This window comes from Amia ocellicauda, chromosome 10, assembly GCF_036373705.1.
Source record: "Amia ocellicauda isolate fAmiCal2 chromosome 10, fAmiCal2.hap1, whole genome shotgun sequence".
Classification (NCBI taxonomy): domain Eukaryota; kingdom Metazoa; phylum Chordata; class Actinopteri; order Amiiformes; family Amiidae; genus Amia; species Amia ocellicauda.
Genome location: NC_089859.1, coordinates 42,825,248 through 42,852,889, shown reverse-complemented (window position 1 = coordinate 42,852,889; position 27,642 = coordinate 42,825,248). Strand labels below are relative to the sequence as shown.

Sequence of the window (27,642 nt, the reverse complement as noted above, 5' to 3'; positions counted from 1 at the left end):
AATACTAAGTGAATAACAAATTAAACAATAAAGTGAAAGATAATCAACACACAAAATAATGGCAATATAGAACCAAACAAAATACACAAGCCATATTGCATAAAGTGAAGTGAAATATAAATATAATAAGTAATGGTGATTAAGGAGCTAATTAACACCGTCCGTGACATTTACATTGGTTGGGTGTGTGGATACCAGTAATAATTTTTGTTTTATTGAAATACAAAATAATTCTATTTTTCCGAAGTGCTGAACTTTAATACATTCTAGAAAGATTAATATTTTTTGTCTTGGGCTATATTATTATTACCATAGTTTTTCTATTGTATAAGTATCTTGGAGTAGAGGCATAGGTGGGCATGTGGGCAGAGGAGTAGGAAGGCCGGTCAAGCAAATAAGCTTGCTAAGGTACGCAGCAGCAGCAAGCAGCCCCCACATCCAGCCAGCCAGCCAGTCTGGCTGGCAGTGACTGAGTGGTTGACAGACGGCAAGCAACGGAATGTACGTGCTCTGTGATGTCATAGCAGTCAGCTGAGAGAGGCTCGTGATGTCATCGCTGAGCTGGCTGGCTGGCTGGCTGGCTGGCGGGCTGGCTGGCTCTGTGTGTGTGTGTGTTTGTGTGTGTGTCTGTTTTTCTGTTTGTCAGTCTGTCTGTCTGTCTCTCTCTCTCTCTCTCTCCCTCTCAATTCATTTGTATTGTCAAAAGCAATTGGACATACATACATTCATACATATATATATATATATATATATATATATATATATACATACATACATACATGCTAGAAAGTCATTACTATGTTATCTTAAAGGCTAACTAAGCAGAACATATATCATTATCGAACAGAGTTCATAGGTCTATACATGGTATTAGGGAACAGGCACGTAGGTCATTCTGTTTGACATTGTCTCCAAGGTTCTCATTGTAAATAACAAAGAGAAATCAAACTACCTTATGGCCTCCTGACCTTCTAGCTTGACCTTATCTTTCTTAAGTATACAAGAGAGAAAAACAGTTGTGAGAAAAGAATTTCTAACTTTCCTTCCACACATACATACATACATACATACATACATACATACAAACCAGAGGCATGCAAAAAAATATAAAGAGGAAGAAAATGTTGTATAGCACATACAAAAGGGATGGTGATGAAACAAAATACATAGAATATGTTGAGCTGCAAAGAGATCTTAAGAAAGGGATCAGGAAAGCAAAGAGGGAAATAGAAAGAAACAGCTCTTGGAGCTACAACCAATGCAATGAGCTTTTTTCAAAATTACAACAGCAAGCGGTCAATTAAGGAGGAGGTGAAACAGATAAAGGGCAAAAATGGAGGTATCTTGGAAAACGAACAAGATGTGGCAAATATTCTATATGAGTATTTCACAGAGGTTTTTACAAAAGAAAAAACAGATGACATGCCACAGGTTGACAATCAATCCAGTCAAACCCTAAGAGAGATCAGGATAAATGAGGAGGAGGTACTAAAGGGACTAGCAGAATTAAAATCAAACAAATCACCTGGGCCAGATGGGATATTTCCAACAGTACTTAAAGAAATGAGGGAAATTATGTATAGGCCGTTAACTCGATTATTTCAAATGACACTTAGAACAGGGGATGTTCCCACTGACTGGAAGACAGCAAATTTCATACCAATCCACAAGAAAGGGGACAAAACTGAGCCAGGAAATTACAGACCAATCAGTCTCACCTGCATCACCTGTAAAATGTTGGAAAAAATTATTAGACAGAAAATAGAGGAGCATCTCAATGAAAACCATATTCTTGGAGATAGTCAACATGGGTTTAGACGAGGCAGATCATGTCTTACTAACTTAATACATTTTTTTGAACATGCAACTGCAGCTGTAGATCACGTGAAAGCATATGATATGATATACTTAGATTTCCAAAAAGCTTTTGATAAGGTTCCACACCAAAGACTGATCCTCAAATTGGAAGCTGTAGGCATTCAGGGTAATGTAAGTAGATGGATTATGAACTGGTTGATGTATAGGAAACAGATTAGAGGAGTCACTTCTAACTGGAGTGAGGTTGTTAGTGGAGTTCCACAGGGATCAGTACTAGGGCCTTTGCTTTTTCTAATCTATATTAATGATCTGGACTCTGGGATACTTAGCAACCTTGTCAAATTTGCAGATGATACTAAAATAGGTGGCTTAGCAGATACAATCTTGGCAGCACATGCTATTCAGAGGAACTTAGATAAATTCAGTTGTGGGCTGACACCTGGCAAATGAAATTCAATGTGGACAAGTGCAAGGTAATACATGCAGTAAAACAAAAATGTCCACTATAATTACACTATGGGAGGTACAGATCTAGATGAAGTAATGCATGAGAAAGACCTAGGAATCTATGTGGATTCACTTTCTCCATCCAAACAATGTGGGGAAGCAATACAAAAGGCATACAGAATGCTAGGGTATATCGTCAAAAGTGTAGAATTTAAGTAATGTTAAGACTGTACAATGCGCTAGACCTCATCTGGAATACTGTGTACAGTTCTGGGCACCACACTTCAAGAAGGATATTGCTGCTTTAGAGACAGTTCAGAGGAGAGCAACCAGACTTATTCCAGGTCTGAAGGGAAAGTCCTACTCGGAGAGACTGAGGGAACTGAACCTTTTCACCCTGGAACAGAGGAGATTACGTGGGGACTTGATCCAAGTCTTCAAAATCATGAAAGGTTCCTCAAACCAGAGGAGCTTTTCCAGATCAGCAGGGACACACGCACCAGGGGACAACAAATGGAAATTGGGCTTCAAGGCATTCAAGATGGAAAGTGGTAGAAGCTGAAAGTTTGGGAACATTTAAAAATAGACTGGATAGGATCCATGGATCACTTAGATATTAATGGACACCAAACGAGCATGATGGGTCGAATGGCCTCCTCTCGTTTGTAAACTTTCTTATGTTCTTATGTTCTTATGTTCTTATGAATGTTCCCTAAGCATGTTTCAAATGTTCCCTAATTTATGTTACAAATGTGCCTTAGCACCTCTCTCTCTCTCTCTCTCTCTCTCTCTCTCTCTGTCTCAATTCAGTGCATTTGTATTGTCAAAGCAATTGGACATGCATACATACATACATACATATATATGGAAAATAAACAATATGTGTACATCTCTGCATTAATGGTGCCCTAACAGATGTGCAAGTTACATGACAGACAGACAGACAGACACTCACACACACTTTCACACACACACACACACACACACACTTTCACAGACAGACAGACAGACAGACACACACACACACACACACACACACACTTGTATACCTGACACGTATAGAAGACTGGATAGGGAGATATAAATAGCAATGGGGAGACTCTTGTACTTGGTGTGGCTCTATCCATATAGTGGGGCCAGCAGCCACTTAGCAGGTGTAGCAATAGAAGCTCAGCCTGGGGAGACTGGATTTAGCATTTCCTCTCCATTTTGATAAGTATCCTTAATCATTTCTGCAAAATACTTCTATGATACCTATGTATGTTTTTTACTTGTACTATATTATACTATCAAGTATCAGTGTACACATACAATGTGACCTGTTACATTAATACAGAGGCCACGGAAGGCCAGATCACTAATAGCCACTGTCCCCTGATATTACACTTTTTTACAATCACTTTGGCACTCATTTCAGAACCTTGATGTCATTTTTCAAAACTCTAGACACTAAACTCACACCCGATGATCAAAATGCACATTTTTCAATTGCTTGGATACAATACACATCAACCTCAGATCATTTGTTCATTGAACTAAAATGATACAACTTAACGTCAAAGTATTACCATTTCAAAATGCAATTCACACATTACATCTGAGATCACTGTCTATTCATTTCATTACAAAGATCTAACTATCAATTGATACAGCTGCTCAAAATGATAAGTGACTGTTGCATTACTCTTAATTCATAGTTTTATGGAAACTGACAAACAATATTCCATGTTTCGATCATGAAAGTTTCAGGATAATGAGATCCATTGACACCAATAACCGAGGAGCATGAACCAGTTGGACTACATTATCTATGGATGTAATATTTCATCATCATTCATCATCATGTAGCACTTTTCCACACCATGTTTTCAGTGTGGAAGGAAAGTTAGAAATTCTTTCTCTAATACCTGTTTTTCTCTCTTGTATACTTAAGAAAGATAAGGTCAAGCTAGAAGGTCAGGCCAGAAGGTAGTTTGATTTCTGCTTGTTATTTACGATGAGAATCTTGGAGACAATGTCAAACAGTATGATTGAAGTGCCTGCTCCCTAATCCATGTGTTGATCTATGAACTCTGTCCTATAATGATATAAATTCTGCTTAGCTAACTTTTAAGATAACATAGTAATGACTTTCTGATTATAACCAGCTCTTTGATTTTTGTGTATAAAAGCTCTGACTGTTAAAATGAAGGCAGAGCGACTTTGGGATCTTCTTGAGTCACTGTTCCTCTCCACGCTGCGTGTATTAAAGGCATTGCAACTAACGCTCCAACCTGGTTGAAGATGATTGTTCTTCCACATCAGATTTGACATTACTGTATGTATGCAGGCCCTTGTAATTGCTTTTCCAATACTGCCAACTGGTTATTGATGATTGATTTCACATTGTGGTATGAGTATCGAGTGAAATGAGTGCTATCCACCCGAGCAACACAGTGATAACATGGAGCCGGCAGGTCATCCAGGTCACAATAGAGGTCAAGCAGTGGGAGGAGGAAGACGTGGTGGTCAAAGGAATGGAAGGGGACATGCACCCCTTCTGAGAGGTGGTCGTGGGCCTCGTCATAGAGGAGGGCTTAGGCCTCACCAGAGAGGCAGCCATGGGCCTCATTTGAGAGGTGTTGGGGGAACGTGGTAGAGGACAAGGCCACGGACCAGACAGCGGCAGCAACAGCAAATAGTGTCCAGTGAAATCCGAGAAATAGTTGTAGAACATGTTGTAAATCATGGCATGACCATGACTGAGGCAGCTACAATGATTCAATCAAACCTCAGAATCAACTCAGGATCAACTGTGGCCTCAATCATCAGAAATGTCCGTACTGAGAAGCGGCAAGTCTTCAGCATGCACTAAACATTAGGCTACTCTCAATTGTCAAATGACTGTATACTGCATACCAATGTGTAGCACAGAGTATAGTGTGCCTTTTGAAAGAAATGCAGACAGAGTGAAGCAGCTGATGACTGAGTATGTTCAGGTATGTTCAGTTTCAAGATGCCTCTTGTGAAAAATGGTTGTGAGAACCTGAACCTGAACACAGGGCTGATGGAAATTTAGAAGTACAGTAATCAATCCTTTGTTTTGCTTTTTACACTAAGCCAGGTGAGGAACACTGCAGTTGACATTTTACTGTAGTTTTGTTCGTTTTTGTAGCTAATTATTTTTGCATGGATTCAAAGAAACCTATGGTGTGATTTGATTGTATTGCATCAATACATTTCAGATTTTGTTCAATGATTCCACTGTGTCTGTAGTATTCTCTCTACTAGTCCTTTTACAGTGATGTATTTATGTGTAGTACCATAATGAAACATGTATCACATATTTTGTACTACAATATTTAATGATTGTACGAACAACTACACAGTGAAACTATCGGTATCTTCTGTGTTACTATGTTACTATGGTATTTCATGATAAATGAGTTATTTGAACCAACAAGTCTGCAAGTGCTAGGTTTCTTTAAAGATATGAATGCACAATGCAATGTTTTGAACATTGGACAGCCTGTGTTACAAGTGATGACCGTTTTGAGTTTTGTGTCTAGAGTTTTGAAAAATGACATCAAGGTTCTGAAATTAGTGACAAAGTGATTGTAAAAAACTGTATATTCATCCTATTTAATGTGCTCTTTTAAAATGTACTTTTCTTTTTTATGTTGCCATTTCTGTTCTACCAATGTTTCAGTTGTTAGCCAAAGATTGACAGAGTACATCTCATACACACAGGCCAGACAGCAAAGATTTCTTTTTGAAATTCAATTACAAATGCTGCATGAACTCATCAATACGATTAGAGCTCCTGAAAGCAATATAACTAACTCACTCTACAGCATCTCATTAGCAGTGAAAAGAAACCAAGAAAGTTGGGACAGTCGACTGTTTACCACTATGTAACATCACCTTTTCTTTTAATAACACTTATTAAGCACTTGGGCACTGAAGACACCACTTGGTTAAGTTTAGCAAGCGGGATTTTCCCCCATTCATCCATTATGCATTTCCTCAGCTGCGCAACTGCACAGGGCCTTCGTTGTCTTAATTTGCACTTCATAGTGCGCCACACATTCTCAATTCGGAGACAGGTCAGGACTGCAGGCAGGCCATGCTAGCACCCGCACTCTCTGCCTATGCAACCATGCGCTTGAAATCTGGGCAGAATGTGGTTTGGCGTTATCCTGCTGAAAAATGCAGGTACGTCCCTGGAAAAGACGATGTCTGGATGGCAGCATATGTTGCTCCAAAATGTGTACATCTCTTTCTGCAAAAATGGTGCCCTCACAGATGTGCGAGTTACATGACAGACACTCATACACACTGTCACACCCATACACACACAAACACACACTTTCACAGACAGACACACGCACACACACACACACACACACACACACTTTCACAGACAGACAGACAGACACACACACTTTCACACACAATCACTTTCACAGACAGACACACACACACACTTTCACACAGAGACAGACACACACACACTTACATACATACATACATACATACATACATACATACAGTGAGGGAAAAAGTATTTGATCCCCTGCTGATTTTGTACATTTGCCCACTGACAAAGAAATGATCAGTCTATAATTTTAATGGTAGGTGTATTTTAGCAGTGAGAGACAGAATAACAACAAGAAAATCCAGAAAAACGCATTTCAAAAAAGTTATAAATTGATTTGCATGTTAATGAGGGAAATAAGTATTTGATCCCCTATCAATCAGCAAGATTTCTGGCTCCCAGGTGTCTTTCATACAGGTAACGAGCTGAGATTAGGAGCACTCTCTTAAAGGGAGTGCTCCTAATCTCAGCTCGTTACCTGTATAAAAGACACTTGTCCACAGAAGCAATCAATCAATCAGATTCCAAACTCTCCACCATGGCCAAAGAGCTGTCCAAGGATGTCAGGGACAAGATTGTAGACCTACACAAGGCTGGAATGGGCTACAAGACCATCACCAAGCAGCTTGGTGAGAAGGTGACAACAGTTGGTGCGATTATTCGCAAATGGAAGAAACACAAAATAACTGTCAGTCTCCCTCAGTCTGGGGCTCCATGCAAGATCTCACCTCGTGGAGTTTCAATGATCATGAGAACGGTGAGGAATCAGCCCAGAACTACATGGGAGGATCTTGTTAATGATCTCAAGGTAGCTGGGACCATAGTCACCAAGAAAACAATTTGTAACACACTATGCCGTGAAGGACTGAAATCCTGCAGCGCCCGCAAGGTCCCCCTGCTCAAGAAAGCACATGTACAGACCCGTCTGAAGTTTGCCAATGAACATCTGAATGATTCAGAGGAGAACTGGGTGAAAGTGGTCTCAGATGAGACCAAAATCAAGCTCTTTGCCATCAACTCAACTCGCCGTGTTTGGAGGAGGAGGAATGACCCCAAGAACACCATTCCCACCATCAAACATGGAGGTGGAAACATTATGCTTTGGGGCTGTTTTTCTGCTAAGGGGACAGGACAACTGCACCGCATCAAAGGGACGATGGACGGGGCCATGTACCGTCAAATCATGGGTGAGAACCTCCTTCCCTAAGCCAGGGCATTGAAAATGGGTCAAATACTTATTTCCCTCATTAACATGCAAATCAATTTATAACTTTTTTGAAATGCATTTTTCTGGATTTTCTTGTTGTTATTCTGTCTCTCACTGCTAAAATACACCTACCATTAAAATTATAGACTGATCATTTCTTTGTCAGTGGGCAAACGTACAAAATCAGCAGGGGATCAATTACTTTTTTCCCCCACTGTACATACATATATATGGAAAAGAAACATTACAAGTATAAATCACAATAAGATGTAATAAAGTACAGATAAACAAAGTGTAATAAAATGTGATCTGTTTGAAAATGCAGGGACGTCACTGGAAAAGATGATGTCTGGATGGCAGCATATGTTGCTCCAAAATGTGTACATCTCTTCTGCAAAAATGGTGCCCTCACAGATGTGCGAATTACATGACAGACAGACAGACAGACACTCACACCCACACACACACTTTCACAGACAGACATACACACACACACACACACTCACTTTCACACAGAGACAGGCACACACACACACACATACATACATACATACATATGGAAAAGAAACAATACATTTATAAATCACAATAAGATGTAATAAAGTACAGAAAAACTAAATGTAAGAAAATGTGATCTTTAATACACACAAATATGTATGGCTGGTCGGATGCGTCTTGGACTCGGGTTCCTCTTCATTACGTATAACGCTTTTGCCTTTTGCTAAAGCTTTCCGTGGAGGGGATCGTGGGTGAGTTTGTACCATTTTTGGGAGGATCTGCCTTGTTGGGGCGGAGCTGTGATCCAGGTGAACAGCAGATCGGGCATAGGTGGGCATGTGGGCAGAGGAGTAGGAAGGCCGGTCAAGCAAATAAGCTTGCTAAGGTACACAGCAGCAGCAAGCAGCCCCCACATCCAGCCAGCCAGCCAGTCTGGCTGGCAGTGACTGAGTGGTTGACAGACGGCAAGCAACGGAATGTACGTGCTCTGTGATGTCATAGCAGTCAGCTGAGAGAGGCTCGTGATGTCATCGCTGAGCTGGCTGGCTGGCTGGCTCTGTGTGTGTGTGTGTGTGTGTGTGTGTCTATGTCTGTCTGTTTTTCTGTTTGTCAGTCTGTCTGTCTGTCTGTCTCTCTCTCTCTCTCTCCCTCTCAATTCTATTCATTTGTATTGTCAAAGCAATTGGACATACATACATACATATATATATATATATATATATATATATGTAGCGTAAGGTACACTTTTAAATTTCAATTAAAGAAGTGAATTCATAGTATCACCTTATCACGAATCCTGGAGTCTTGTAGAACTCAATTTCTGTAATCATTGGACGCAGACACCAATTCCAAAGATATAAATTGTCAAATTTATTTAAAAACAAAGACTAAATGTAGCACTACACTAACTATACAAAAGGGAAAAACTAATTAAAATTCAACTCTAGATCAACAAATCAAAGACAAATCACTTCCGTGACCAAATCAAAGACCATGGGATCACATAGGATAACACACAAATCGTTAAACAAAAAAGGTTATAAACACATTGACTACAATACCGGTTAGTAATTCTAGGAATCACTAAGAAACAGTTGAAAGTGCTAAATTGCAGTTTCAGAAGATGAAAAAAAACTGTAACAGATGGGATATGTAGTACTTTATACTCGAGTGGTCTATGCGATTACACCCTGTTGGTGTTATTAAGAACGCCAAGTACCAGAATGCAGAGCGGGACTGTTTTTTGTGCCGTGACTTGTTGGGGGAAAAAGGCGCAGAAAAAACGGACGAGAAGGTGAAGGTAGTATGGCGGTGATGCACGCGTTGGTGAAGTGGGAAAGCGGGGTCGACAAAGACTCTTACAGCGTGATTCCCACTGCTTGCTTTCGCAATTTTGATTAATTCAGCATTGCTGATGATGACGAAGAGACGACTCGAAACTTCAGAGCAGAGTGGAGAGACACGAACAAACCTCCAAAAGGTGGATGGCCTGTCCATGAAGCGCAGATCATTATGACTGGTAACAATGTTTATTTAAAAAAAAAACATTAAAGTCTTTACATGCTATTTGATATATACAATCACAGTATATTTGAAATGAATGTTTAAGTTATTAATGTGTTGTACTTCTAACATACTCTTATAACATGGTAGGTGGTGGTGAGGGCGCTAAAAACTCGTCATACTTGACTGGCATTTGTAAGAACGATTTATTGTGTGTTGTGCTTTACAATAAAATCCCCCAAATCACAAAATAAATTAAACCAGATATAATTTAACTTCAGTTTTGATTCAGTGTTGGCTGTTCATCTTAATTTGTATGGTCAAAGCACAGTATTTTTATGACAAATAAATATAATCCCCAAATATCTGTGGACATAATGCAGGGTTTTATTTATTTTATTTTTATTTTAGGAAAAGAAGGCGAACTAAGAAGAAAACTTAATGACCTAACAAAAATGCCCTGTCCTAAAATGAAGAGAGTACCTAAACCAAACAAAAAACTTCAAATTTCAGATGATAGTGACCTTGATGAACCACAGTTACCGGTGAGATAATTACTGCAAATATTAAATAAATGTATTGCAGGATTGTTTTTTTTTAATCATATTCATATATATATATATATTTTCATTTTAAACTCTTTTTCTCTCTGAATACAGCACAAAATAAGAAAGAAAACCGATGGAGCTTCAAGAATTAGATCCCGTCATATTCTACAGACATTTAAAGAGTCCAGTGAAGTTGAGCTACAGCAAAAAGTTAAGCAGCTCGAAAAGGAAAACACAAGACTTAAAAATGAAAACCAATGTCTTCGAAACCGTATGGTTGATGGTAAGTTTTTTTATTTATAGCAAATAATTCCTTACCTTGATAAATGTTATTCTTCAGTAATTTAGATTCCAGAGTAATGTATTATAGTTGATCATACTGAAGTAATCTAGAACCACAATACAGACTCTTAATGTGCACTGTCTAATAGTTTAATAATACTGATTATTAAATAAAGTTTTTCAACATAACTTCATAATCCTACATTAATGACTATATGCATTACATTAGACCTGGTAATTCTTGTATTTTATCTTTTTTATTTTTTTCGTAGCTAATGTTAATGACCCACAAAAAGGTCAGTTTGCCAATAACATAGAGCAAGTCTCTCAAGTATAATTGCAGGCATTGATGGTTTTGTTTTCACTTTGTATTAAATATATTACTAGAAATGATTATCATTTAATACTAAGGTTTTTTTCTCCAGAGATTCCAGACCTTTTGGACAATCTGAAAAAAATTGTAACAAAAGCCACATTTATCAGCAATGAAGACAAAAGTGTGTCACCATCAAGTGGTTCTGACAGCCCCACAGCAAATTGTTCTGAATCTGACAAAGAATCACCAAAACAGGTATAACACTCTTGGTCTACAATATTACAAAGACAAGGTAAAAATATATATATTGAAAACAAATATTGGTTGTAAACAATCTAATGATGCTACATTATCAGTTATATTCATAGTTATAGTTGATAATAAGAATGTAATTGAATTATGGGTGTCACAGATTCACTGACTTTATTATGTCTGTAAATTAATAAACTTAGAATTGAGACATACTGTGGTCTTTAATAACACATTTCTGTAACAAAATCACAGCCTTACTGATAATGTATTCCACTTAACATAATATAAGAATAGTTTGGGGATAAACTTGTTTTTTATTTACCATTGTCTTTTAGGTGGAAATATTCCCAGGCACTGGAGTTTACATTGACAAACTGTCCTGGATCCTTGCAGAGAGGTGCAGCACGAATACGTCATATGCAAGAACCCTGACGGTTGCTGTCTTTGACTTTCCAACATTATTAAAGAGCAATCTTCGTGGTGGTGGCAGCAAGAGAGATCCAACTTCGGAGAAAAAGACACCTCTGGATCGCTTAAAGGTGGAAGCCATATATGGTATGTAAATGCTGTTGTACAAAATTTCTAACTCTCCTTTTTAACTGTATAGAACACAAAGGGTTAGCATTTGAAATGTTCCTTTGGCCTTTGTTTTAGTTTCAGAGACTAGAGTTAATTTATTAATAAATAATAATACCTTACATGTAGCAGCTGGAAAGATCCCAAAGTGCTCTACAGACTCACTTCACCCACCACCCTCTGGGGTGCAGCCATTTTGTACCAGCAGATTACTACACAGCAGTAAAGGTGGAGTCATAACAAATTTGTTAGACCTGATTGAGGGAAGCCTGACTTAGAATTCAGCCACGTCACTCTTTCAACAACACCTTGTAAATCACCTTGGATTAATGCTTCAGACATATTAATACATAATAATAATGAATAGTGCCATGGGATCCTTGACAATATAAACTTTCATGTCTCATTTAAATTTGACTTTTGAGCAAATACTTCACATTTCAGTCCAGTTGTGCCACATCAATGTAATGCTTAAGCAAGGTATTAATGGAGAAAAGACTGCCTTTGCATAGCTGCTTCGCCAAGTACAGATTTTACTATGAACTAGTGTAAGACAAGTTTAAGAGCATACACCAAAACGTTTAAATACACCCACACACAAAAATGTTGATTTACTGTGGCAATATGTAACTAATGAACCCTTCTCAAAGATATGTGGTATGTTTATTAAAAGATTTTTATATATCTATGTGCAAGTCATTAAATCTATGTGATACATGTTTTTTAGGGGCTACCTTGAAAAAAATGCCCAGTACCCCAAAGAGTGTAATTGGTGGTGCAATTAACAGCAAGATAAATGAACTACGACACAGAATGAAACCAGAGTGAAGATTTGAAGAACCAGATCTGTATTTTTTGTTTTGTTTTCAACAGGGTTGGGGTCAATTCCAATTCAATTTTTAATTCCCTTTTCAATTCAATTCCAATAAAGAATATTCTGTGAATGCAAAAAGTAATTGCAATTTTGAATTGATTTGTAGGAGGAATTGGAATTGAAAAACAGGAATTGACCCCAACCATGGTTTTCAGTGAGTGTTGTACAAATTGATAGGTCAGGGTTTCTGTAAAAACTTAATAGAGGCCAGCAGGCGTGCACGATCTGGGAAAAACTGCTCCACTACAACAGACCTCTTTCCCTTCGTTTTCTCTAAAAACCTCCTGATATCCTTCACTGCAGCTCTGACTCACCGAGGACGAGGAGGCGAGAGAGGAATCCGTGAAGCCGCCCTCACTGTCACTCCGAGCCGCGATGCTCCAGCGTGTAGCCGGACCTTTCCCCACCAAGCCGCTCGCTACCCCAGCTTCACTACTGTGCCACCACTTCTTTTACTGCCACTATTTACCAACACCGTCCGTGCTCCCTCCCAGCACCTTCTTAGTGCGTTTTTTCCACCCGGCGCCTCGGCTTGTACCGCCGAGCCTGGCCCTGCCTCCTCCTCGGCTACACCCTGTGTGTCTGTCCGCCCGTCTGCTGGCTGCTGAGGTTGTTCCTCGTCACTAACCAGCGCCCCGTGCACCGCCTCAACACCATCTCCCCCCGGCGTCTCGGTCGTCACTATCCCCCGCTGCCTCGACCCCGTCCCCCAGCTGTGCGTCATCGCCTCCGGGCAGCTCTTCCCCCGTCACGGCATCAGTGGTACCATCGGTCCGACCGGCGACTGTCTCCTCCGCCGGGGCTCGATCTCTGTCTGCCCGCTGCATCTGTGGCTGCGGGCCGGTGTCTCTATTCCTCCCCGCGTCGCCCCGCTCCTCCTCCCGCTCCCTGTCCTGCTCGGGACAGTTCCTCACGACATGCCCCTCGCTCCCACACCTGAAACACTTCATGGACTCCGAAGTAGCGAACACGACGTAGTCGGTATTGTCGATCTTAAATTTAAAAATGACATTAAGATCCTCATTGATGTTATTGAGGATCATATACAGCTGCCTTCGGAAGGACACGACGTGTTTCAGTTGCGGGGCTTTGCAGCCCAGCGGGACCCTCTTAATGCCGGACATCAGCTGCCCGAGCCGGTGCGGATGAACGGAGGGACGTTAGACAGCGTTACCTTCCGGGCAGGAGCAGCGAGCGGCAACACCGGGGTGAAAGTGTCGTCTAACACTGTGCCATTAGCCACTAGCTGATTGAGCAGATCAGTGGTTTTTAAGAAGATAACAATGGCAGCAGACTTGATATTTTCACACCCTGCTACCTCCCCAACCGCTAACACACACTGCTCTAGGGGGCAGAACTGCACCGGAGCGATCTTGACTCCATGGCGTCGGGTCAGTTTTTCAAAAGACGCATTCAGGGGGTCCGACCCCCCGACCCGGGAAGAACTACCGGTACTCCCCCCTCCCCTCCCCTGTTCCCCCACAATAAGAAAAGCACTGAAAACAGAAGACAAAATAAACAAACTGAAAAAAGTAAAGCAACAAAAAAACGCAGCCAAAGGACAGAGCTCTCAGCAGCACTCCCGCTCACTGCAGACCCCTCCCACACACTCCCAGCTGAGAGAGAGAGAGAGTTAGTGTCTGTCTGTCTCTCTCTCTCTCTCTCTGTAGATGCATCATAGGGAACATATGTAACAATCTCTCTTTTTGTTTACCAAAAATGAGAATGAACGTATTTCAAGTGGGTGTTGCCTTGGTTGGAAACGTTTTAAGATTATTTATGAAGTGTAAAGTGGATTTGTCTCAGTTCTCCGTAGTTTTCAATGTATGTGCCATTCAGTAGCGTTCATGTTACAGATGTGCCCTATGCAGTGGTAGGGTCAATAAAATGTCAGTAAAACTTTATTTTAGCAATTATGGAGGGGAAGAACTGCAAATAGCGGGTCCCCACTAATTATCTAACTTACCAACAACGTTTCAAATTAGGTCTTGCGAAGCTGCCAAATAATGCTGTATAATCGTATGTGTCTTCATACACCGGCTGCTATAGTCTGATAGCTTTGATTATATATATATATATATATATATATATATATATATATATATATATTTTCTCGTGAACCACAAATGCTATTTGCTTGATTTTTACAGAGTATGTTATAAATACCATTGTTATGAAGCCTGACAAATTGTATGCTGTAATTATGAATATTTTCAAATCATTTGTTTGTTTTTCCTAACATGTTACAAATGTTCCCTATGTGAAAGATGCATTATATCTTAATAACGTCTAAACAATTAAAGATATACAGATTATTATTTTCGGTAAAGTTATAACACATTGCTATTAACTATGTGTGTCAGTAAAAGTTTAAAAAATCCTAACAATTTTTTATTGATCCTGCAAAATAAGTGTTTAGGGAACATTTGTAACATAGTTAGGGTTAGCCACTGGGTAAGGGTTACATCTTCAGCAGTAAGTTTATTCATGTTAATTATTCTCATCAATGTTAAAGAACAATAAGTTCTATCATGTGTGTCGATAAAATGCTGATATTCCATAACGTTTGCTTGTGTATTCTGCAAAACACATATTTAGGGAACATTTGTAACATTAGGGTTACGATTTGCCATAGACGCGGAATGAGTTTGATTGTGATGTTAAATGGGGTTTAAAGACGCAGTCGCCTCGGTGCTGATTACTATTGCTGTGTTTCTCCACTTCTACTCCATGCTTGGGAACGCCCACATCCAGTGACGTCAAAACCGGTGGAAAAGCGGGCCGGTTCAAAAAAGATCAGCTGGATCCCAGGCCGAGCAGCAGCTCCGGCTCCAGCACCGGCACCATGTCGCTGGAAAAGCGCTAAGTGAGCTCACAGTGAGCTCAGTGTAATGTCTGCTCTGGTGAGCTCACAGTGTGACCTAGTCGTGAGTTCACGTCTTCACTGGGTAGTCCTTGACAACTTAATTGACTTAATTCTTGGGCTTAATTGGTCAAAATGACCATTGGTTGAAGGTACTCAGGGACTGATGTGTAGAGAGACTTATTAAACCTGCAGGATTGTGGTTTTCCCAGAACAGAATTAACCAGTGTAGCGTTATGTTGGGTGTATTCTGATAAGAGCATTTTAGCTCTGAGCTGAAGCACTGATCTAAAGAAGACCTCTCCCCCCCAAATTTATCAGATTTCCTTAACTCATCAGCATGTGAACTGGTTTACATCAAAGTGACAGTCTTGGGAGGATGGCACCGAGAATGGGCCAAATAGCTTGGAATCCCTGCTGTGAGATGTCTGGGGAAGGGGGCCTGTAGGAAATAAAAACTCTTTGAAATGGACGAGAGCCGAAATCCCGACACAGAGCTACGAACCCGTGCCAACCGGCATTTCCAAAAGATGGCATGGATTGACATCAGTCATAAATCAAGCCCCCCTCCAATAGGACACTGGGGGCTGAAACCGAAATCCAATCTCACAAACTAAAGAACCAATCACCTATTGATCTGACAGGCCTATAAAGGATAACGCACGGCATCTCTATCTCTCTCTCACCTAAACCAGTAACTCGCTGCCACAGCTGAACTTGTATCTCTGTTGCCAGAACCGGAACCAGAAACCAACTAAGTCTTTGCCAGCAACAGAAGGGTTAAACTGGGAGAAGGAGATTGAGCCGTAGGAAGAATTCTTTTAAAGGACTTTATTAAATAAAGAACTTTACAGACTGCACATGCCCACCTGTGCCCAGCCATCCAGCTGGACAATTGACTAAGTCGACTGAATACGAAAGTCATTTATATAGCTATTTGAGTCTTAAGAAACTTGACCCTTGGAACGAACAGGGCCCTGCTTTCCTCAAAGACTTTGTCTTCAAGTTTGTGGTTAAAATACTTAATTTAATCCCTGTATTGTATGGAATAATAATAACAACTGTAAAACATAAGAGAAGGGCCTAATAATAAACACAATACACAATAGACTAGAACCCTTAGAATATAATAATACGAACATCTTCATGATTAGTATGATTGTACTTTGGATAATATATTAATGCAAGTTGATAACATATTTTACAGAAAATGGGTTTTAGGAATTGTGACCAAAAAACTAAAATAATTGCTTCAGGGACCACTGCTCCTTTTATCAAGACCAATGTATAGCCCACTTTTCTTTTAAATTATGTTTAAAACAAAATTGAAGAAGCAGTGGTTAGTTCTGAATCAAACATATTGACCCCCTCACTCAATCTGTAAGTCCTGCAGCAAACATTGGAATATGCATAGATATTTGCACAGACTGGTATAAATGTCCCTTATAACTAACCAAATGCCATTTTTGTTGTTTGAAAAGTGCCCAACATCTTACCAGTATGTCCTTTTAGTATGTCACAAAGGTTCCCTAAGGCACAGAAACTTAGAATACAGAGCAAACACAAGTTTCAACCATTGAAATACTTACTAATTTGATTGTTTCACGGACATCAATATCTGGACAATCATAAATATCAAGACTGGCCGTTTCTGGTGCACCTCCAAGCAGCAAATGGATCATTGCAGGACTTCCGATATGGAGGGAATTAAGTGGTCAGGTTCTCCTTCAAATAACAATGTTTTATCAGTGATTCCTGAGGAGGGAGGAAATCAAATAAGAATACACATCAAATCACATATATATATATACAGTGAGGGAAAAAAGTATTTGATCCCCTGCTGATTTAGTATGTTTGCCCACTCACAAAGAAATGATCAGTCTATAATTGTAATGGTAGGTGTATTTTAACAGTGAGAGACAGAATAACAACAAAAAAATCAAGAAAAACGCATTTCAAAAAAGTTATACATTGATTTGCATGTTAATGAGGGAAATAAGTATTTGACCCCTTCGACTTAGTACTTGGTGGCAAAACCCTTGTTGGCAATCACAGAGGTCAGACGTTTCTTGTAGTTGGCCACCAGGTTTGCACACATCTCGGGAGGGATTTTGTCCCACTCCTCTTTGCAGATCCTCTCCAAGTCATTAAGGTTTCGAGGCTGACGTTTGGCAACTCGAACCTTCAGCTCCCTCCACAGATTTTCTATGGGATTAAGGTCTGGAGACTGGCTCTCACCCAAGATTTGACGCTACATGGCCCCGTCAATCGTCCCTTTGATGTGGTGCAGTTGTCCTGTCCCCTTAGCAGAAAAACACCCCCAAAGCATAATGTTTCCACCTCCATGTTTGACGGTGGGGATGGTGTTCTTGGGGTCATAGGCAGCATTCCTCCTCCTCCAAACACGGCGAGTTGAGTTGATGCCAAAGAGCTCGATTTTGATCTCATCTGACCACAACACTTTCACCCAGTTCTCCTCTGAATCATTCAGATGTTCATTGGCAAACTTCAGACGGGCCTCTACATGTGCTTTCTTGAGCAGGGGGACCTTGCAGGCGCTGCAGGATTTCAGTCCTTCACTGCATAGTGTTACTAATTGTTTTCTTGGTGACTATGGTCCAAGCTGCCTTGAGATCATTAACAAGATCCTCCCATGTAGTTCTGGGCTGATTCCTCACCGTTCTCATGATCACTGAAACTCCACGAGGTGAGATCTTGCATGGAGCTCCAGACCGAGGGAGACTGACAGTTATTTTGTGTTTCTTCCATTTGCGAATAATCGCACCAACTGTTGTCACCTTCTCACCAAGCTGCTTGGTGATGGTCTTGTAGCCCATTCCAGCCTTGTGTAGGTCTACAATCTTGTCCCTGACATCCTTGGACAGCTCTTTGGCCATGGTGGAGAGTTTGGAATCTGATTGATTGATTGCTTCTGTGGACAGGTGTCTTTTATACAGGTAATGAGCTGAGATTAGGAGCACTCTCTTAAAGGGAGTGCTCCTAATCTCAGCTCGTTACCTGTATAAAAGGGGACAATATTAGGTATAGATATCCTTAGAGAAGCCGGCGCACTAGTGGATGCTAATAATAATTGCATAATATGGACCAATACACACGGGAATAAAAAGAATACACAAAGATACGCAACAAATTGTGCTAGTATCTCACTCACACCGTCAACACCTCATATATGGCCAGACACACCACTTGGACACGTATGTCAGGAATCTCCTGATGTTTGGGCAACACATAAACTAGATTGTGGTCTGGCACAAATTGAACCTATAGTAATCCCAGGTCCAGTACACAAAGCACATAAACAGTATCCTATTAAACCAGAAGCTTTTACAGCAGTTCAGACAATTATTCAAACATTGCAAAATGAAGGAATAATACGCGAAACGCATTCAACCACTAATTCTCCAATCTGGCCAGTGGCAAAACCAGACGGCTCATGGTGACTCACAATTGATTACACACAATTGAATAAAGTTACACCCCGGTTACACCCGATTGTAGCCAATCCCAACACTATATTAAATGATTTGAAACCTGAACACTCTATTTTTACCGTCCTGGATATTAGCAATGGATTTTGGAGCCTGCCACTCCACTCTGATTCCCAAGATAAATTTGCGTTTACTGTATGTGACAAACAGTACACATGGACTAGAGTGCCACAGGGATTTCACAACAGTCCGACACTCTTTCACCAGGCAATGGCCAAGACCTTAGAAGGAATGGATCTGACACCCTGGAATAGTTTAATCATCCAGTACGTGGATGATCTTTTGATTGCGTCTCCTGATGAGTCCTCGGTGTCTTACAAAAGGCAGGATTTAAAGCAAGCCCTAAGAAAGCACAAATAGGCTTAACTAAGGTTCAATATCTCGGACACAACATTTCACAAGGACAAAAATCTATGACGCATAATAGGCAAGAAGCCATTCTAAATATGCCAAAACCACATAATGTTAGGGCTGTGCGTAAAGTTATGGGGCTCCTTAATGATTGCCGCACTTTCATCCCTAATTTCACACAAGCCACAGGTCCGATACAGGCGTTAATCAAAGGGAGCCCGGCTCCCTTGGACCCCATAGACTGGGGACATGAACAGGAAATAGCCTATCGTGTAATAAAACAGGCTCTCAGCAATGCCCCCGCCCTCGGGTTACCAGATCATACTAAACCATTTCACCTCTACTGTTCCCAAGATGGGATCTATTATACAGCAGTTCCGACACGTCCCGTCGCCTATTACTCCACAAAGCAACCTACGGTAGCAGCAGGCATGCATCGCTGTATGGCAGCAGTAGACTGCGCCTCTTGGGCAGTGCAGGCATGCGATTCGATTGTAATGAACACACAGTTGATTCTGCACACAGGACACACGTTAGTTGAATTATTACACACCGGCAAATTGCGTTCAGTCTCCGATAGTAGACGAGCTAGATGGGAAGCTGTTTTGCTCCCCAGAGATAAATCCATACAAATAATAAAAGACACACGAGTAAACCCAGCAGATGGGATGTTAGGGGAGGGAGAAGAGCATACATGCTCTGAGCTGGTTCTCCAGGAGGACCACAGTCGCTTCCTAGAAAACCCCCTCACAGACCCTGACTTGGAACTATATGTTGATGGATCCAGGAAAATAAAAGATGGAATTCCCCACACTGGGTGGGCGGTGGTATTGGATGATAGCACCGTCGTAAAAACAGGATCCCTGCCAGGACACTGTTCAGCCCAAGTGGCAGAACTCGTGGCGCTGACTGAGTCATTAAAAATAGCGAAAGACATTAAAGTTAACATTTTCACTGACAGTCACTATGCATTTGGAGTAGTACACGACTATATGGCAACCTGGGAACGTAGAGGGTTTATAACAACAGCAGGAGAAGTAATCAAAAATTATGAGTATGTCCTTAGTTGAATCATGGACAGATAACAAATGTATCCAAATGACACGCACCTATGCAAATGCCCTTAATAAAACAAAATGTTGGGTTTGTTCCCACATTCCACACGACACTAAGAAAGGGGTTCCAATGATCCCCATTCCAATTCCAGGATTTTCTGATTATTCACAACTTAGAGTTGCCTCTAATGTACGGTATGCATATGATTATGCCTTAGGCATCACAGGAGAATGGTACTTTAGACCGAAGATGGATCAGAATAATCAAAGCAACTACAAAGATACACCAGTCCTCCGGAGGAAAAACCCTCTGGGGATGGCTTGCTGATACCTTTGGTAATCTGGGTATGATTGTGTTACATGGATTGATATCGGTAGTTACTATTCTGCTATGTCTGTATGTTTCTTTTTTATGTCTTAAATACACTGTTCAAAGAGCATCTCAACAACTTTGTAAACCTCATAATGTATCTACTATGGTTACAGCTGCAATTAAAACACCCTCGTTGGCAGACTTTCTCTAAATTTCTACTAAACGACACCGTCCCTCACTCGGGAGGAGCAAAACTCACACACCCATTGACACAAATCTTATTCTATCCCCTTGGTTCTGGAGGCTCCATGTGACTGAGGACAAATGGATTTAGTATCAAAGGCAATAAACCTCATGACTCAAGGAAAACCAAAGGATGCATTGGAAAGATACTATTACAAAGGTCACTCTGCTCCATGAGACACCTTCAGGACATTCTGTACATTCACATTTAGGGACACACACTTATCGCTCTCCCAGACAGCAGGGACACCCTTACACTCGCCGTACACACATATACACCCCACGGGGAAGGGTTGGGATGAAGGAGCTGAAAACGCAGCGTCAAATCTTCCTAACCCCTAAGGGGATTTGCTTGTAACTGACAAACATAACTTTTTGGCTTCTTTCTGCTTTGCTCTATTGCCAAACAGCAGAGAATGAAGACTCTGTATAGGAAGTTGAAGAAAGTGTTTTGTGATAACTATATCATGTTTTATATTAATACTAGCATTAGAAGTAGTTTGTATACAGACTGAGCAGATTAGATTTAGCAGCACAAGTAAAGGGTCAACAAGGTTGGTTTGTTAGAAACTCCTGTCAGTAATGAAAGATCACACAGTGCCGAAATAGCCTACAGATGTCTGCTGAGAATTTGTTTATGACTTAATCGTTTCTCCAGATAGGCAGGAATTGTTTCTGTTAACGAGCGATTGACACTAGGTAAATGACGACCGTGGGATCGCATCTTCCTAGTGCACATCAAAGACGGACATCTGCTTTGGATCCATCACCTCTTCACGGGAGGACAGATCATAAAACGGACCCGGACCTGTATCTTCTGATTGGATGAACGGCCATAAGATGTTACGTCATTTTCCTATAAAGCTGCACTCATGTTGGTAAACATTAAGTTCTCACTGAAGGAATTATTCCTGACGTGGGGCTTCCGAGCGGCTCGATTAAAGTTCTATTTGCTTTATCTCCACGATTTCTCCACTTATTTCCCACACGGTTCTACACCATATAATCACAGTTTAAACGATATTAAATCAAATCGCAGCCAATCAGCTTTTCTTCATTTTGAAATCATTTAATGAGAGCATTACATTTATTTTGGTAAGACTAAATTAGAATGCATATTTCCTGTAACCAACTAAACACATTTATACATTTTGCTACAAGTAAGACTTTAAAAATAGATCATGTAGTACTGTATACCCGCTGCTACAGCCATCACTGTGATTCTCTCTCCGTCACAAAAGAGGCACGTCATCAGGGGCCCAGTTGATAAGGACAGTACAGGAACCTAAAACATGCACTGCAGCAGTCACATGATTCACAGCAAAAAAAATGTTACAATACAGCTTCATGTGAAACCCTCAAAACCCAGCACAGAAGACTGGTGAATAATCATGTACTGGCACTAGGAAACACATGGAAACAAAAAACAATAAGCTCGTACCTTATCCATATTAAGATCTCTTTGTAGTGGCCTTACATAGATCATGGCAGAGCCAATGTGGATTTCTGGGTCCCTTCAATATTTCATGAGTACCCCTCATCAGGGCAAGGAATAACATCCAAGATCCTGAAATCTTCATGAGTTCAAATCCAGCCCCTCACTCAGTTTAGGATACGATTCCAAGAACTGATTTCTGAATCCTTCACAACTGCGCTCACATCCTGACATGAAATACAACTCAAATGTGAATCTAATGAACATCTTACTCACTAATAGACAACCTTGGATTCACAATAGGTTTCTATTCTTTTCATTTGTATAGCATGTGCACGTAGAACAAGCGAATGGATCACAAACGGGCAAATATTCCCGATCTGAATTCCACACATTTCATTAGGAGAGGCATCTGAAAGGATTTGGGGAGCTTTCAAATTGTAATAGTTGATGATATTTCAGTAGCACAGGACAGTGCTTTAATAAAACGTCTAAAATATCCAAGGTACATATAACATTACATGTCACTCATATAGCTTGTTATAGTCTTGTTTTCCCAATGTTTCTTGTGCTGTGCAGTATATGTACAACTAAATAACACTTTATAAGATCTGTCTTCTAGATGTTTTACGGTGCTGCTCCGGTGGCGCTGCGGGTTAAACGCCCAGAGCATCAGAGCGGCGGTGTCGGAGCAGCACTGGGCCCCCAAACAGCGCGGCTCTAAACCTACATAGAGCCAAACATTTTAACCTTTTGACTTGTCCATTATAACCCCAATTAAATCATTAATATCATATAGAACTCTTTTAATAATCATTATTGTAATCATCGCTTCACTGCACCGGCTCTTTTCATGCTGTATTACAGCAGTGCTCTGTTCACACAATCTCTCTCTCTCTCTCTCAATTCAATTCAATTCAATTCAAGGGTGCTTTATTAGCATGACAAACAGTTTCGTAGTGTTGCCAAAGCAGTTAATATTATATACATAAATTGAAAAATAATAAAAGGTAAGAAAAATAATGTATAAATAAAATCTTAATAGACATGTACATTTACTTTATTTATACTTAACAAGTTTACAGCTGGTGCTCCTGTATGTTTTCACAGTGAGCCCCTCAGGCTGTGGCAGGCGGCTACATATTGGGCGGCCAGGGGGGCAGTGTGTCCCTCCCCCAGGAGGATAGCTATTTGTTTTTCATGTATCAATTCAGAAAATGATTTTACAATATTTATGAATTTATTAAAGAATGTGTCCCTTATTTTGGCATATTTATTGCAGTGGAGGAGGAAGTGCATCTCTGTCTGGACCTCTCCTGTCTCGCAGTGACCACAGCGCCGCTCCTCTCTGGGCAGCCAGCTCTGCCTGTGTCGGCCTGTCTCTATGGCCAGGCTGTGGTCACTGAGCCTGTACTTGGTCAGGATGCGTCTCTGCTTCGTATCTCTGACAGTGAAGAGATACTCTGTCAGGGTGTTTTCTCTGTTTAGGGCCCGATAGCAATCCAGTTTACTTTGGGAATTTGGTTTCATTGTTCCAATGTTCCAGATAGGAGGTTTTGATTATCTTTATGATTTGGTTGACTCTAATTGGGGGCAGGTAAGCAGTGCTGACCTGAAGCTGGTCTCTGTTCGCAGTATTAGCGGGGGTCAGTGCCGTGAGCTTCAGGGCCAGCTGACTCAGGGGACTCTTTTCAGGGCTGAACTCTTGGGTTTGGAGGACCTTGTACTGCAGTGAGTCTGACTCACTTTTCTTCAGGTGCACCAGAATTGCAGTGCTCTTTTCTTTATATTAATGAGAGTTGGGTAGCGGCCTTATTCTGCCCTGCATGCGTGGTTTGGTGTGTTCTTCTTCTGATTGTGTAGAAAGCTCTTCTTGTTTTGTCTTTGAGTGCCTTCACTGCCAGGTTAAAGTCAGGGGTGCTGAGGACCATGTTGAACAATTTAAGCTCAGCCTCCTGCAGTTGTGCGCTGCTGTGTTTGAGCATCTCAGTGCTGATGCTGTCCGGGATGCAGGCTTTTCTGGGTGGAAGTGCCTGGAGCTTTTTAGATATTTCCTGTAGGGTGATTGGAGCATCAGTTGGGTTTTGATTATTTTTAATTGATTGTTCGAGTAATTTCAGTTTTTCCCTGGGTTCAATTTGTTTGTGTGTCAGATCATTTTGTTGGATATCTTTATAAAGCTTTTCAAAGTATTTTTTCCAAATGGTTCCATTTTGTATTGCCAATTCTTGTTGTTTTGTTGAATTTAAATTGTTCCACATTTCCCAGAACTGGATGTTTTTGATTGGATAGGTGCCTTAAATTTGTTCGTATTGATTTACACTCATCATCAAACCATGTCTGTGTGTGTGTGTGATTCTGGTTTATCTTTTTCTTTGTCTTTTTAAGATTTGCCATTGTGGCTGCAATTTGAAATATTTGATTGATATCATTTATGGCCAGATTTAGTCCTGAGATGTCAGGCTGATACTGAGAGGTGAGGAAAGAGTTGATGATGTTGGTTATTTCTGTAGAACTGATTGCTTTGTTAAATTCCTCTGTGCTGTTTGGAGCCCATCTGTATGTTTAATTAAGGTTGTACAGCTTACCGGGCTGTGTCTGTGTGTTGCTGGCCTGACTTCTGCTTTTCAGAATCGATTTGCAATGGTCATTTTGACCAATTAAGCCCAAGAATTGAGTCAATTAAGTTGTCAAGGACTACCCAGTGAAGACGTGAACTCACGACTAGGTCACACTGTGAGCTCACCAGAGCAGACATTACACTGAGCTCACTGTGAGCTCACTTAGCGCTTTTCCAGCGACATGGTGCCGGTGCTGGAGCCGGAGCTGCTGCTCGGCCTGGGATCCAGCTGATCTTTTTTGAACCGGCCCGCTTTTCCACCGGTTTTGACGTCACTGGATGTGGGCGTTCCCAAGCATGGAGTAGAAGTGGAGAAACACAGCAATAGTAATCAGCACTGAGGCGACTGCGTCTTTAAACCCCATTTAACATCACAATCAAACTCATTCCACGTCTATGGCAAATCGTAACCCTAATGTTACAAATGTTCCCTAAATATGTGTTTTGCAGAATACACAAGCAAACGTTATGGAATATCAGCATTTTATCGACACACATGATAGAACTTATTGTTCTTTAACATTGATGAGAATAATTAACATGAATAAACTTACTGCTGAAGATGTAACCCTTACCCAGTGGCTAACCCTAACTATGTTACAAATGTTCCCTAAACACTTATTTTGCAGGATCAATAAAAAATTGTTAGGATTTTTTAAACTTTTACTGACACACATAGTTAATAGCAATGTGTTATAACTTTACCGAAAATAATAATCTGTATATCTTTAATTGTTTAGACGTTATTAAGATATAATGCATCTTTCACATAGGGAACATTTGTAACATGTTAGGAAAAACAAACAAATGATTTGAAAATATTCATAATCATACAATTTGTCAGGCTTCATAAGAATGGTATTTATAACATACTCTGTAAAAATCAAGCAAATAGCATTTGTGGTTCACAAGAAAATATATATATATAATCAAAGCTATCAGACTATAGCAGCTGGTGTATGAAGACACATACGATTATACAGCATTATTTGGCAGCTTCGCAAGACCTAATTTGAAACGTTGTTGGTAAGTTAGATAATTAGTGGGGACCCTCTATTTGCAGTTCTTCCCCTCCATAATTGCTAAAATAAAGTTTTACTGACATTTTATTGACCCTACCACTGCATAGGGCACATCTGTAACATGAACGCTACTGAATGGCACATACATTGAAAACTACGGAGAACTGAGACAAATCCACTTTACACTTCGTAAATCTTAAAACGTTTCCAACCAAGGCAACACCCACTTGAAATACGTTCACTCTCATTTTTGGTAAACAAAAAGAGAGACTGTTACATATGTTCCCTATGATGCATCTACAGAGAGAGAGAGAGAGAGAGAGAGAGAGAGAGAGAGAGGTGCTAAGGCACATTTGTAACATAAATTAGGGAACATTTGAAACATGCTTAGGGAACATTCATAAGAACATAAGAACATAAGAACATAAGAAAGTTTACAAACGAGAGGAGGCCATTCGACCCATCATGCTCGTTTGGTGTCCATTAATATCTAAGTGATCCATGGATCCTATCCAGTCTATTTTTAAATGTTCCCAAACTTTCAGCTTCTACCACTTTCCATCTTGAATGCCTTGAAACCCAATTTCCATTTGTGTCCCCTGGTTCGTGTGTCCCTGCTGATCTGGAAAAGCTCCTCTGGTTTGAGGAACCTTTCATGATTTTGAAGACTTGGATCAAGTCCCCACGTAATCTCCTCTGTTCCAGGGTGAAAAGGTTCAGTTCCCTCAGTCTCTCCGAGTAGGACTTTCCCTTCAGACCTGGAATAAGTCTGGTTGCTCTCCTCTGAACTGCCTCTAAAGCAGCAATATCCTTCTTGAAGTGTGGTGCCCAGAACTGTACACAGTATTCCAGATGAGGTCTAGCGCATTGTACAGTCTTAACATTACTTCCCTTGTTTTAAATTCTACACTTTTGACGATATACCCTAGCATTCTGTATGCCTTTTGTATTGCTTCCCCACATTGTTTGGATGGAGAAAGTGAATCCACATAGATTCCTAGGTCTTTCTCATGCATTACTTCATCTAGATCTGTACCTCCCATAGTGTAATTATAGTGGACATTTTTGTTTCCTGCATGTATTACCTTGCACTTGTCCACATTGAATTTCATTTGCCAGGTGTCAGCCCACAACTGAATTTATCTAAGTTCCTCTGAATAGCATGTGCTGCCAAGATTGTATCTGCTAAGCCACCTATTTTAGTATCATCTGCAAATTTGACAAGGTTGCTAAGTATCCCAGAGTCCAGATCATTAATATAGATTAGAAAAAGCAAAGGCCCTAGTACTGATCCCTGTGGAACTCCACTAACAACCTCACTCCAGTTAGAAGTGACTCCTCTAATCTGTTTCCTATACATCAACCAGTTCATAATCCATCTACTTACATGACCCTGAATGCCTACAGCTTCCAATTTGAGGATCAGTCTTTGGTGTGGAACCTTATCAAAAGCTTTTTGGAAATCTAAGTATATCATATCATATGCTTTCACGTGATCTACAGCTGCAGTTGCATGTTCAAAAAAATGTATTAAGTTAGTAAGACATGATCTG

General features: G+C 40.5%; 1 non-coding gene across 1 annotated transcript; it reads left to right on the top strand.

Annotated features, from left to right (window-relative positions):
• Nucleotides 1-8,506: 8,506 nt before the first annotated feature.
• LOC136762294 (U5 spliceosomal RNA) lies at nucleotides 8,507-8,621 on the top strand. Its single transcript, XR_010820499.1, has one exon. It is a non-coding gene; the product is annotated as a U5 spliceosomal RNA (small nuclear RNA).
• The last annotated feature ends 19,021 nt before the right edge of the window (nucleotides 8,622-27,642 follow it).